The sequence below is a fragment of the Pituophis catenifer genome, unplaced genomic scaffold (genome assembly GCF_029215685.1).
Source record: "Pituophis catenifer annectens isolate HBS135680 unplaced genomic scaffold, rPitCat1.0.hap2 SCAF_2, whole genome shotgun sequence".
NCBI classification, from domain to species: Eukaryota; Metazoa; Chordata; class Lepidosauria; order Squamata; family Colubridae; genus Pituophis; species Pituophis catenifer.
This window is the reverse complement of record NW_027256882.1, coordinates 18,775,220-18,784,685: the sequence shown is the minus strand read 5'-3', so window position 1 is coordinate 18,784,685 and position 9,466 is coordinate 18,775,220. Positions and strand designations below refer to the sequence as shown.

The 9,466-nt window shown below is 40.7% G+C and overlaps 1 pseudogene; it reads right to left on the bottom strand.

Annotated features, from left to right (window-relative positions):
* Positions 1 to 2,336: 2,336 nt before the first annotated feature.
* Positions 2,337 to 5,896, bottom strand: LOC139309947 (vomeronasal type-2 receptor 26-like; annotated as a pseudogene).
* Between the last annotated feature and the right edge of the window lie 3,570 nt (positions 5,897 to 9,466).

The window sequence follows — 9,466 nt, the reverse complement described above, 5'->3', positions numbered from 1 at the left end:
TTTTGCTCTTGAACCTTAGACGCTTAGACTGGCTGACACTTTGATTTTGGATCAACGTTGACCTTGGACCAACTTTAGAGGACTCTTTTGCAAGCTCCTCTGTGAAAAACAGACTTGGCAGGCAAACCCTGGATTTCTTTGACATTTTTTGGTGCATATTATTAGAAAAAAAAAATATCTGGATCAAATTCAGGGTCTTCCAAAGTGCACACAGTGCAAGCTGCTTGAGGCAGTGGCAAAGTTCATTTGATATAGTTGCTTTTATAGAGCTGCATTTCTATTGTCCCCAAAAAGCACATGAACTTAACCTGCCTTCTGGGGTTTAGTGGAGGGCACATAGGATCCAGCAGAGAGGAAGACATGGCTTCACTCCGAAGAGGGGAGATGTAATATTTACTTTTTGTCAGTCAATGGTGTTGATCTTGAAGATGGGGAATTTATGTGAGTATAGTATAGTATAGCCTTTCTTGTCATTGTACATCATATAGGCAATGAAATTGGTTTTAGCCTCACTGGTGCAATCCATGACAAAAAATACAAACAACATAAACAGTATAAAGAATAATCCCTATGCAAGTAATTAGAGGGAAAGAAAGAAAGAAAAAACTAGTCATATGTTTCTGCGTGTTCGTGGAGTGATTGTGGTTGTGTTTAAGAGTCTGACAGCCCAAGGATAGAAACTATTTTTAAACCTATTTGTTCAGCTGGCTATGCTTCAATGTCTTCTGCCTGATGGTAGAAGTGCGAAGAGACCCTGACCAGGGTGTGAATCATCTCTGAGTATCTTCCTTACTCTGCTAAAGCAGCGATGCCTGGCGATGTCATTCAGTGGTATTAGAGGGCAACCAATGGTTTCTTGTGTCGAATTGATCACTCTCTGTAGTGCCTTCCTGTCCGCAGCAGTTAAACCAGTGTACCATACTGCAATGCAGTATGTGAGGACACTTTCAATTGTGGACCGATAGAAAGAGGTCATCAGCCGTTGTTCCACCTGATTTTTTTGCAGGACTCTAAGGAAATGAAGTCTCTGTTGGGCCTTGCCAATCATCAGGAACATGTTGTTTTTCCAGGTGAGATCTTGACTAATAAGCGCTCCCAAGAATTTAAAAGAGGAAACCCTCTCCACAAAGCCCCTCTTGATATACAGTGGGGCAGGTTCCTCTCTGTGCTTCTGGAAATCTAACACCATCTCCTTTGCCTTACTAGTATTTAGATATAAGTTGTTTTTTTGAGCATCATGCGGATACTTTCTGGTGTCAGCACTTCAACCTGCATTTACTCTAGTGCTGACATAAGAAGGAGAAGCGAAGGCGTCTGGAAAGGGACGGCTGACTTTTCACCTACTTATTTTCCCTGGAGATAATGTTTCCGAGGAGATGAGATGGGAGGGGGGAATTCCTTTGAGTTGGAGTAGATTAGGGGTAGAATGACTTGGAAGATGGCCAATGAATGCAGGGGAGTGGGGAACGGAAAGGGAGGGTTTGGGGACTGGACGTCAGTGTTGGCTTAGGATGTCGTGCTCAATAAAAAGGAGTTTTTTCTTCAAAGATTTTGTTTGAAATGCATTTTATTCGAGACGACCATGAAACTTGACATCTGGACTTCTTCCCTGTATGCTGATTCGTCCCCTTCAGTTATGAGACCCAGCATTGTTGTGTCATCTGCAAACTTTATTATGATGTTGGATGGATCAGAGGATATGCAGTCATGTGTATACAGCGAGTACAGGTAGGGGCTGAGCACACAGCCCTGAGGAGAGCCTGTGCTGAGCTTCAGGGTGGAAGATGTAAAGGAACCAACCTTTACTGTTTGTGGACGATCTGTAAGGAAGTCTTTGATCCAGTTACAAGTGAGGGGAGGGAAATTCAGGTCAGTCAGTTTTTCAATGAGAATGCCTGGTAAGATGGTATTAAAGGCCGAGCTATAGTCTATAAAAAGCATTCTGATATAATTCCCAGATTTCTCAAGGTGGCTCAGTGTAATATGTAGAGCAGTGGGTGTAGAAATTTAGCACTCACCCCTTCTAGAAGAATGAAATATTTTAGGAAATATTAAAAAGGCAGGATAAAATATTTCCCTTCTAAAAGAGAAATAAAAACCTTAAAGGAAATTCCCTGGCTGCATGGCAGGTTTAATTATTAATTTATTTATTATACCACTTGATTACCATTTTATCATTTGGAATTTAATTTCAGTAGTCTTACACACTACAATTTTTTTATTTCCTTCAGTTTTAAATAACCTTAATTGTCAAAGTGATGTAAAGAAAGCATGCAAGCCCAATAATAACTGCAATGAAAAGTTAAACACCATGAGCCTAAGAAACAATTTCACTATCAGTTCCCTAATTTTATCATTATATGCTCCTTAGTGTTTAGATCTGGTCTTAGAAGGATAATGTAGCACTTGGGGAAGAAAATGCAGGCAAGCAGACCTGCACTTGAGGCCAAGATGGAGAAGACCTGCACAACCACCATAGATTTTCCTTTAGTGCTCAGATAGGTGGGCAGGAAGGAGACCCAGACACTGCAGAAGACCAGCATGCTGAAGGTGATCAGCTTGGCTTCATTGAAAGCCCCAGGAAGGTTCCTGGCCAGGAAAGCAACCATAAAGCAAATGGTAGTTAGGAAACATATATATCTGAGGACAACGTAAAACATGGTGACAGGCCCTTCATTGCATTGAAGGATGATCTCTCCAGGCTGGGCAAAAAGATCAGAGTCAGGGAATGGGGGAGAAATTCCTAGCCACATAGCACAGATGAAAATTTGGCCAGCAGAGCAAGAAAGGGTGATGTAGTTGGCCAATCTCTTCCCCAACCATTGCTTCACTCAGTTTCCTGGTTTTGTGGCAAGGAAGGCCAACACCACTGTGATTGTTTTGGCCAACACAGAAGACATGGCTACTGAGAAGACAATGCTGAACACTGTTTGTCAGAGAAGGCAGGTGACTTTCTTTGGTTGGCCAATGAAGAGAAAGGAGGACAAGAAGCAAAGCAGGAGGGAGACTAGGAGAATATAGGAGAGATCCCTGTTGTTGGCTTTCACAATGGGAGTTTCTAGATATTTGAGGAATATTATTAAAATGATTCCTGTCATTAGGAACAAGAGTAAGGCAAAGGAGACCAAGATGACACCCAGATGTTCCTTATAGGACAGGAAAGTTATTATTTTTGGGATACATTGGACTCGGTTCTTCATTGGATATTGATCATCTGGGCACTTGGTGCATTTTTCAGCATCTGAAAAAACAGAAAGTAATATTTCTTTTATTCTTATTTCTTTTCTTATTTCTTGCTTGGATGACACCTGATACTGAGGAACAGAAGTCATAGTTAATGGTAAATAGGAGCCTGCATATATGTATATAACATTTGTCCGGCTGACTATCTTCAAAAATCCTTGGGCAGCTTCCAGCCCAGAAATCTCTCCCCCCCAACCTAAATATATATAACTATAAAAAAATATGAAACATAAAGCCCAAATGAGAAATATGTAGTCCCACAACCATCCTTCACTGATGCAACCCATCATATTCTCATCCTGCACCAACCTCTTATTCAAATATGTTTGAGAAGGATTACATCTCCAGAATTTTAGAAGGGTGGGGACCTATTGGAATTCAAGTGGAAGGGTGTTCAATAGGGCAGGAATTGCAACAGGAAAATATGACTCCCAAGGACCCACAAGATGGCTATGTTTTATGGAATGCATCATTGTCTATTATATCTGCTCTGGTGGAACAAGCAAATATCCCCATGTAGAGAAATCCCAGTGATATCCTCATCCTACACAAAGTAGAACTTTAAAGGTGAATTAAATTGCAATTAAATTAAATTCATGGGGATGCAGTGGCTCAGTGGCAAAGATGTTGAGCTTGTCGATCGAAAGGTCGGCAGTTCAGTGGTTCGAATCCCTAGTGCCTCGTAACAGGATGAGCTCCCGTTACTTGTCCCAGCTTCTGCCAACCTAGCAGTTCGAAAGTACATTAAAAATGCAAGTAGAAAAAGAGGGACCACCTTTGGTGTGAAGGTAACAGTGTTCCGTGCGCTTTGGCATTTAGTCATGCTGGCCACATGACCATGGAGACATCTTCGGACAGTGCTGGCTTTTCAGCTTTGAAACGGAGATGAGCACCACCCCCTAGAGCCGGGAACGACTAGCACATATGTACGAGGGGAACCTTTACCTTAATTGCAATTGGAACGAAACTGGGAACCTATGGAACTCAAACAAAGATGTAATAGAATTGAATGCAGTAGAACACAATACAGTGCTTGCAATTGCATTCTGGACCATTTGTAAATTCAGTTTGATTCCTCCCCATCCATAGCTACGGCCTCCAGATGCTCGGCTAGCAGTACAACAGCACCAACTGCCTGCCCATGAGTATTGTACTGATGATACAACAACCTATAGTAACAAATGACTCACCTATCAGTTTCATGGGTAAGAGAAAGAGAAAGAGAGAGAGAGAAAGACTCAAAGCTCTTTGAATGCCCCATAGAAGAGATCTTAGGGCTCAAATCTTGTCCGACAACAACACCAATTGAAACCATCTGCTATGAAAGAGAGCCTATTGCAAAACAATCTCTCCCACTCTCAGTCCCCAAAAGATAGAAGGATATCTTGGTTGATGGCTTCAAAGGCCTTTTGAGAGATCCAGTATGGCCAGGCTTGTTGCAGTACCCCCATCTAGAACTCTTCAAAGGTCATCTGTAGGAGCAACCAGTGCCGTCTTGGTGCTGTAACTCAGCAATCAGCCTGGATACTTTACCTAAGAAACAACCATTCTTTCAAGAAACAGTTCTAAAAATGTTGGACAGTGTACAAAATTTGTAACTGAGAAAGGGTTGCTGTCTACTACTGTCTCCTTCAGGACAAATGATGGTACCACCCATTCCTTGAAAGCGTAATCTTGCATAATCCACCATATCCTTCTATCTCTTCCTACCTTATTCTTCAAGATCTATTTCTTAGTCCCCCTATTATGGAAGAAATTGGGCAGGTTGAAAATAAAGAACAAAAACAAAACATCGAAGCTTAGATGTATCATTTAACATGCACCTTGATCAAAATGCTCTGGAACAATGTAGTATCCTGCCCTCCAGAGTGTCAGAGTATGAATATTTATGGACTGCAATATATCAGCCAATGGGGACTGAATGGAGACATGGTAACAAGATCAGCCAATAAATAGACATGGTAACAGGCTCAGCCAATGAGGCTTATTTGGAAATAGAAACTTAAGTCTGAAGTCTGGGCGTGGCTTAGGCAACTGAGTCTGTGCAGAAGCTTACCAGCCCTGTATAGAGGAGGCTCTCTTTGTATTAAGCTCTGTGCTCAGCTCTGAAATGAAACAAGCCTGGGCTTGTCTGCTCTGCTGAAATGAAACTAACTGTTCTCTCCTGCCTTGTGTTTTGCTTGTAACTGTGTTGTAACGTGAACTACGTTGAAGAAGAATCTATATTGGTATCGTACATTTATCTTCATGTATTATATGTATATAAAAAAGTTAATGAATCCTGCTGAATCAGTTTACCTGTATGTGCTTTCTGGATTTAATTTCTGCAACAAACTCTAATACAGAGTCACCCACCTTCCTGAGTAGAAATTGTCCCCTCAGGACAAGGAATGCAGTCATAGCAGCAAGTTAGCTCTCTTTCCCGAGCCCTCTTAAAGAATCCAGGATGACAATTTTCTACACATTTGGACTGAGGCAGAGACTAAGCAGAAAAACAAGGAACACCAAAGAAAATATGTTAGGGCTCACCATCCAAGGAAAATGGAAGTTGACACGAACATTAGCCAAGTAGTCTGTGGGCTTCACTTAGGCAAATACGAAATCACTATTTCTAAATGGTTGTAGGAGATACAACTACAGGAAGATTCTCCATTTCGTTCGTCCCTTTTGCTTCTGGGAGATCACATGGCAAGCAAAGTTTTTTCTACTTAGTAAAATCTGGAGATATGGAATTGAGAAAAAAAAAATGGAATCAGTGGGTGTCAGGGTTCCAAGTAATGCCCCCATCACAAACAAAACTCCGAGGCAGGTTGGTTCCTCAAAGAACAATTTTATTTGGAGACATCATCTTCGCACAAACTGGTGGAAAGCCAGCTCTGAAGATTCCAATGCTTTCCACCACATTAAAAGTAAAAGTTGTCCAATCTGAATACTGGCTGGTTGCTTGATGACTTCTCTCCTCCTTTCCTGGCCATCCAGCAGTTGGAATGCCTTTGACTCATAAGAGAGCTATTTTGTTTTGGCTACAAAGCCCCATTTATCTCTATCCTCCCCCTTCAACTCCAGGCTGTGTCAATCTAAAGCCATGTGAAAAGAAACCCTGATAGAAACAGAAACAGAAAATGGCCACAGACAGGTCAGCTTCTGGCTTGACAGTGGATTTCTCCTTATGGCCATATTAACAGACATTCCTCCATTCGTCATATATCCTACCCTCAAAACGATGCTATTGAGCACTGCACACCAGAACAACTAGACACAAGGACAGTTTTTTCCCGAACGCCATCACTCTGCTAAACAAATAATTCCCTCAACACTGTCAAACTATTTACTAAGTTTGCACTACTATTAATCTTCTCATCATTCCCACCACCCATATCCTTCCACTTATGACTGTATGATTGTAATTTTGTTGCTTGTATCCTTACAATTTATATTGATATTGTTTCCTGATTGCTTATTTGTACCCTATGACTATCATTAATTTAATTTAATTTAATTTAATTTAATTTCGAATTTATATACCGCCCTTCTCCCTGAGGACTCAGGGCGGTGTACAGCCAAGATAAAAAACATAGAATACAAATATTAAAACATTTAAAAATATATATAAAATTTGGCCCAAAAAATTAAAATCGCAGACTAATTAAAAGGATTTAAAAATTTTAAAAATTTCTTCTTAAGCCAACCCGGCTTGCTGAAAAAGATAGGTTTTCAGGGAACGACGGAAGGCATTGAGGTCCTGGATTCTTCTTATCTCCGTGGGCAACTGATTCCAGAGGGTGGGAGCCCCCACAGAGAAAGCCCTCCCCCTGGGGGCCACCAGCCTACATTGTTTGGCTGATGGCACCCTGAGGAGGCCCTCTCTGTGGGAGCGCACGGGTCGATGGGAGGTCATCGGTAGCAGCAGGCGGTCTCGGAGATAGCTAGGCCCTATGCCATGGAGCGCTTTAAAGGTGATAACCAACACCTTGAAGCGCACCCGGAAGACCACCGGGAGCCAGTGCAGCTCGCGCAGGAGTGGTGTTACATGGGAGCGCCATGTTGCTCCCATCACTACCCGCGCTGCTGCATTCTGGACCAGCTGGAGCCTCCGGGTGCTCTTCAAGGGGAGCCCCATGTAGAGAGCGTTACAGTAGTCAAGGCGAGAGGTGACGAGGGCGTGAGTGACTGTGCAAGTGTTGTACTTTATGATTCTTGATGAACATATTTTTTTCTTTTATGTACACTGAGAGCATATGCACCAAGACAAATTCCTTGTGTGTCCAATCACACTTGGCCAATAAAAAATTCTATTCTATTCTATTCTATTCTATTCTATTCTATTCTATTCTATTCTATTCTATTCTATTCTATATCCATGATTTTAAAGCATGATGATCGACTCATATTGAATTTTAGAGTAAAATTTATTGTATAAGATTTATTATATTTTGATTGTATTATATTTATTAAAGTAAAATAAAATGTGGTGAAGAAAGAAAGTTCTAACCACTAGAATCTGAAAAGGATTCTTCTGGACTTCATAAAATAGTTCAAAGCTGCTCTCCTTTGAAAGCAGTCCATTTCAGTCTCCCCGTTAAGATACAAAATGAAAAAAATCCTTAAAAATAAGGACTGGGGATGATCTTTGTTTATTAGTACATTTATTTGTTCAATACAAATGGCTGCTCCTCATCTAACCATTTAGCTCTTTCCCAAATTCCCAAATTCAAGTGGGTAGAAAGAGCCAAGGAACCTTGTCCATTTCCTTCAGAGTTGCCAGCTCTGTTATCTGCGAAGAAAAGTAGTCTTAGATATAAGAAATATTTGCATTTTCAGATTCAGGGGTTGCTATGGGGACATTATGATGAAACTTACCACAAGTCACTAGGAGCTGCAAGGCCACATTCCTTATGTCTCCATTTGCCTATGAAACAGTCCCATTCATCTGGAAGCTGATTTTACTAACGCTATTGTGAAATCAGGTAAAAAATCAGGTAAAACAACAAGAGCCTTCTCTGTGGGGGCACATACTATCTGGAACGAGCTCCCCCCAGAGATACGGAGGATCCCGGATCTGCGCACCTTCTGCCACACTTTAAAGACCTTATTATTTCACCAGGTGGGCCTGGCCTAATTTTCTCCCTCTTTTATAAAAGATTTTTAATTTTTAAATATCTTTTAGTGTTTTATACATTCAATTTTAAAATTGGTTTTAAATAGTTTGGGGTTTTAATTTGTCGGGGCCAAAATTATTTAATTTGATTTTATTCTACTTTTACATTTTGTATGTATGTGTTTTATTGTTTGGCTGTGCACCGCCCTGAGTCCTTCGGGAGTAGTGCGGTATAGAAATCAAATAAAATTAATAAATAAATAAGAGGAGCCCCGTCTTGTTCCATGTGCCCCAAAGGCCAAGCACTTATTTTGGGGTTCAAAAAAAATATAAGATAGGGTCTTATTTTTGGGGAAACATGGTATTGTTATTAGATTCTTTAGGAATATAGAGAAAAATAAATAGGAGTAGCTTTAGGAGTAAGAGGAATATCTCATCCCCATGTGCATCTTGCTTCCTTCCTTCCCATCTTTGTCAATTTTGAATCAATTTTAGAGGTACTATTTATTCAATCATTCTTCTTCTATTTTATTGTAAACTGCCTAAAGTCATCTCTAGCCAAGACGGGCAACATGTCAATCCTGAAGTTGGCTGAACTGTGGCCATTTTCCTTTCTGTATTTTCTCTAGGGTGTTTCTTTTCTCATTGCTTCAGGGCTGACACAGCCTCGAGTAAAAGGGCCAGGGCGGGGTGTGTGGGGATAGCTGGAGTATTGTAGCCAAAATAAAATTCCTTCCCATGGGAATCAAAGACTTTGGGGCAGGAGTTTGAAAGGTGGAGACTGAGGTCACCTAGCAACTGGACTGTATGCTGATTGGGCTATGTGACTGGAGACTCTGGGAGGAGCTGACAAAAGTTTTGCTTTTAATTGGGTGAAAAACCAGTGGGAATTTAGAGCCTGTTTTTCACCAGGAACGTGCCAATTTGATATGTCCCAATAAAATGTTCTTTGAGGAAATTGCCTGCCTTGGAGTTCTTATTGAATGGGATGTATTACTTGGAACCCTGACACAGCATTTAGGTTTAATAAATAAATAAACAAACAAATATCAAATGATTAAAAATCAAGCCCACTAAATGACATTTCTGAAAAATAATAAGATTTGTAAAAGTCATTTTTTAATT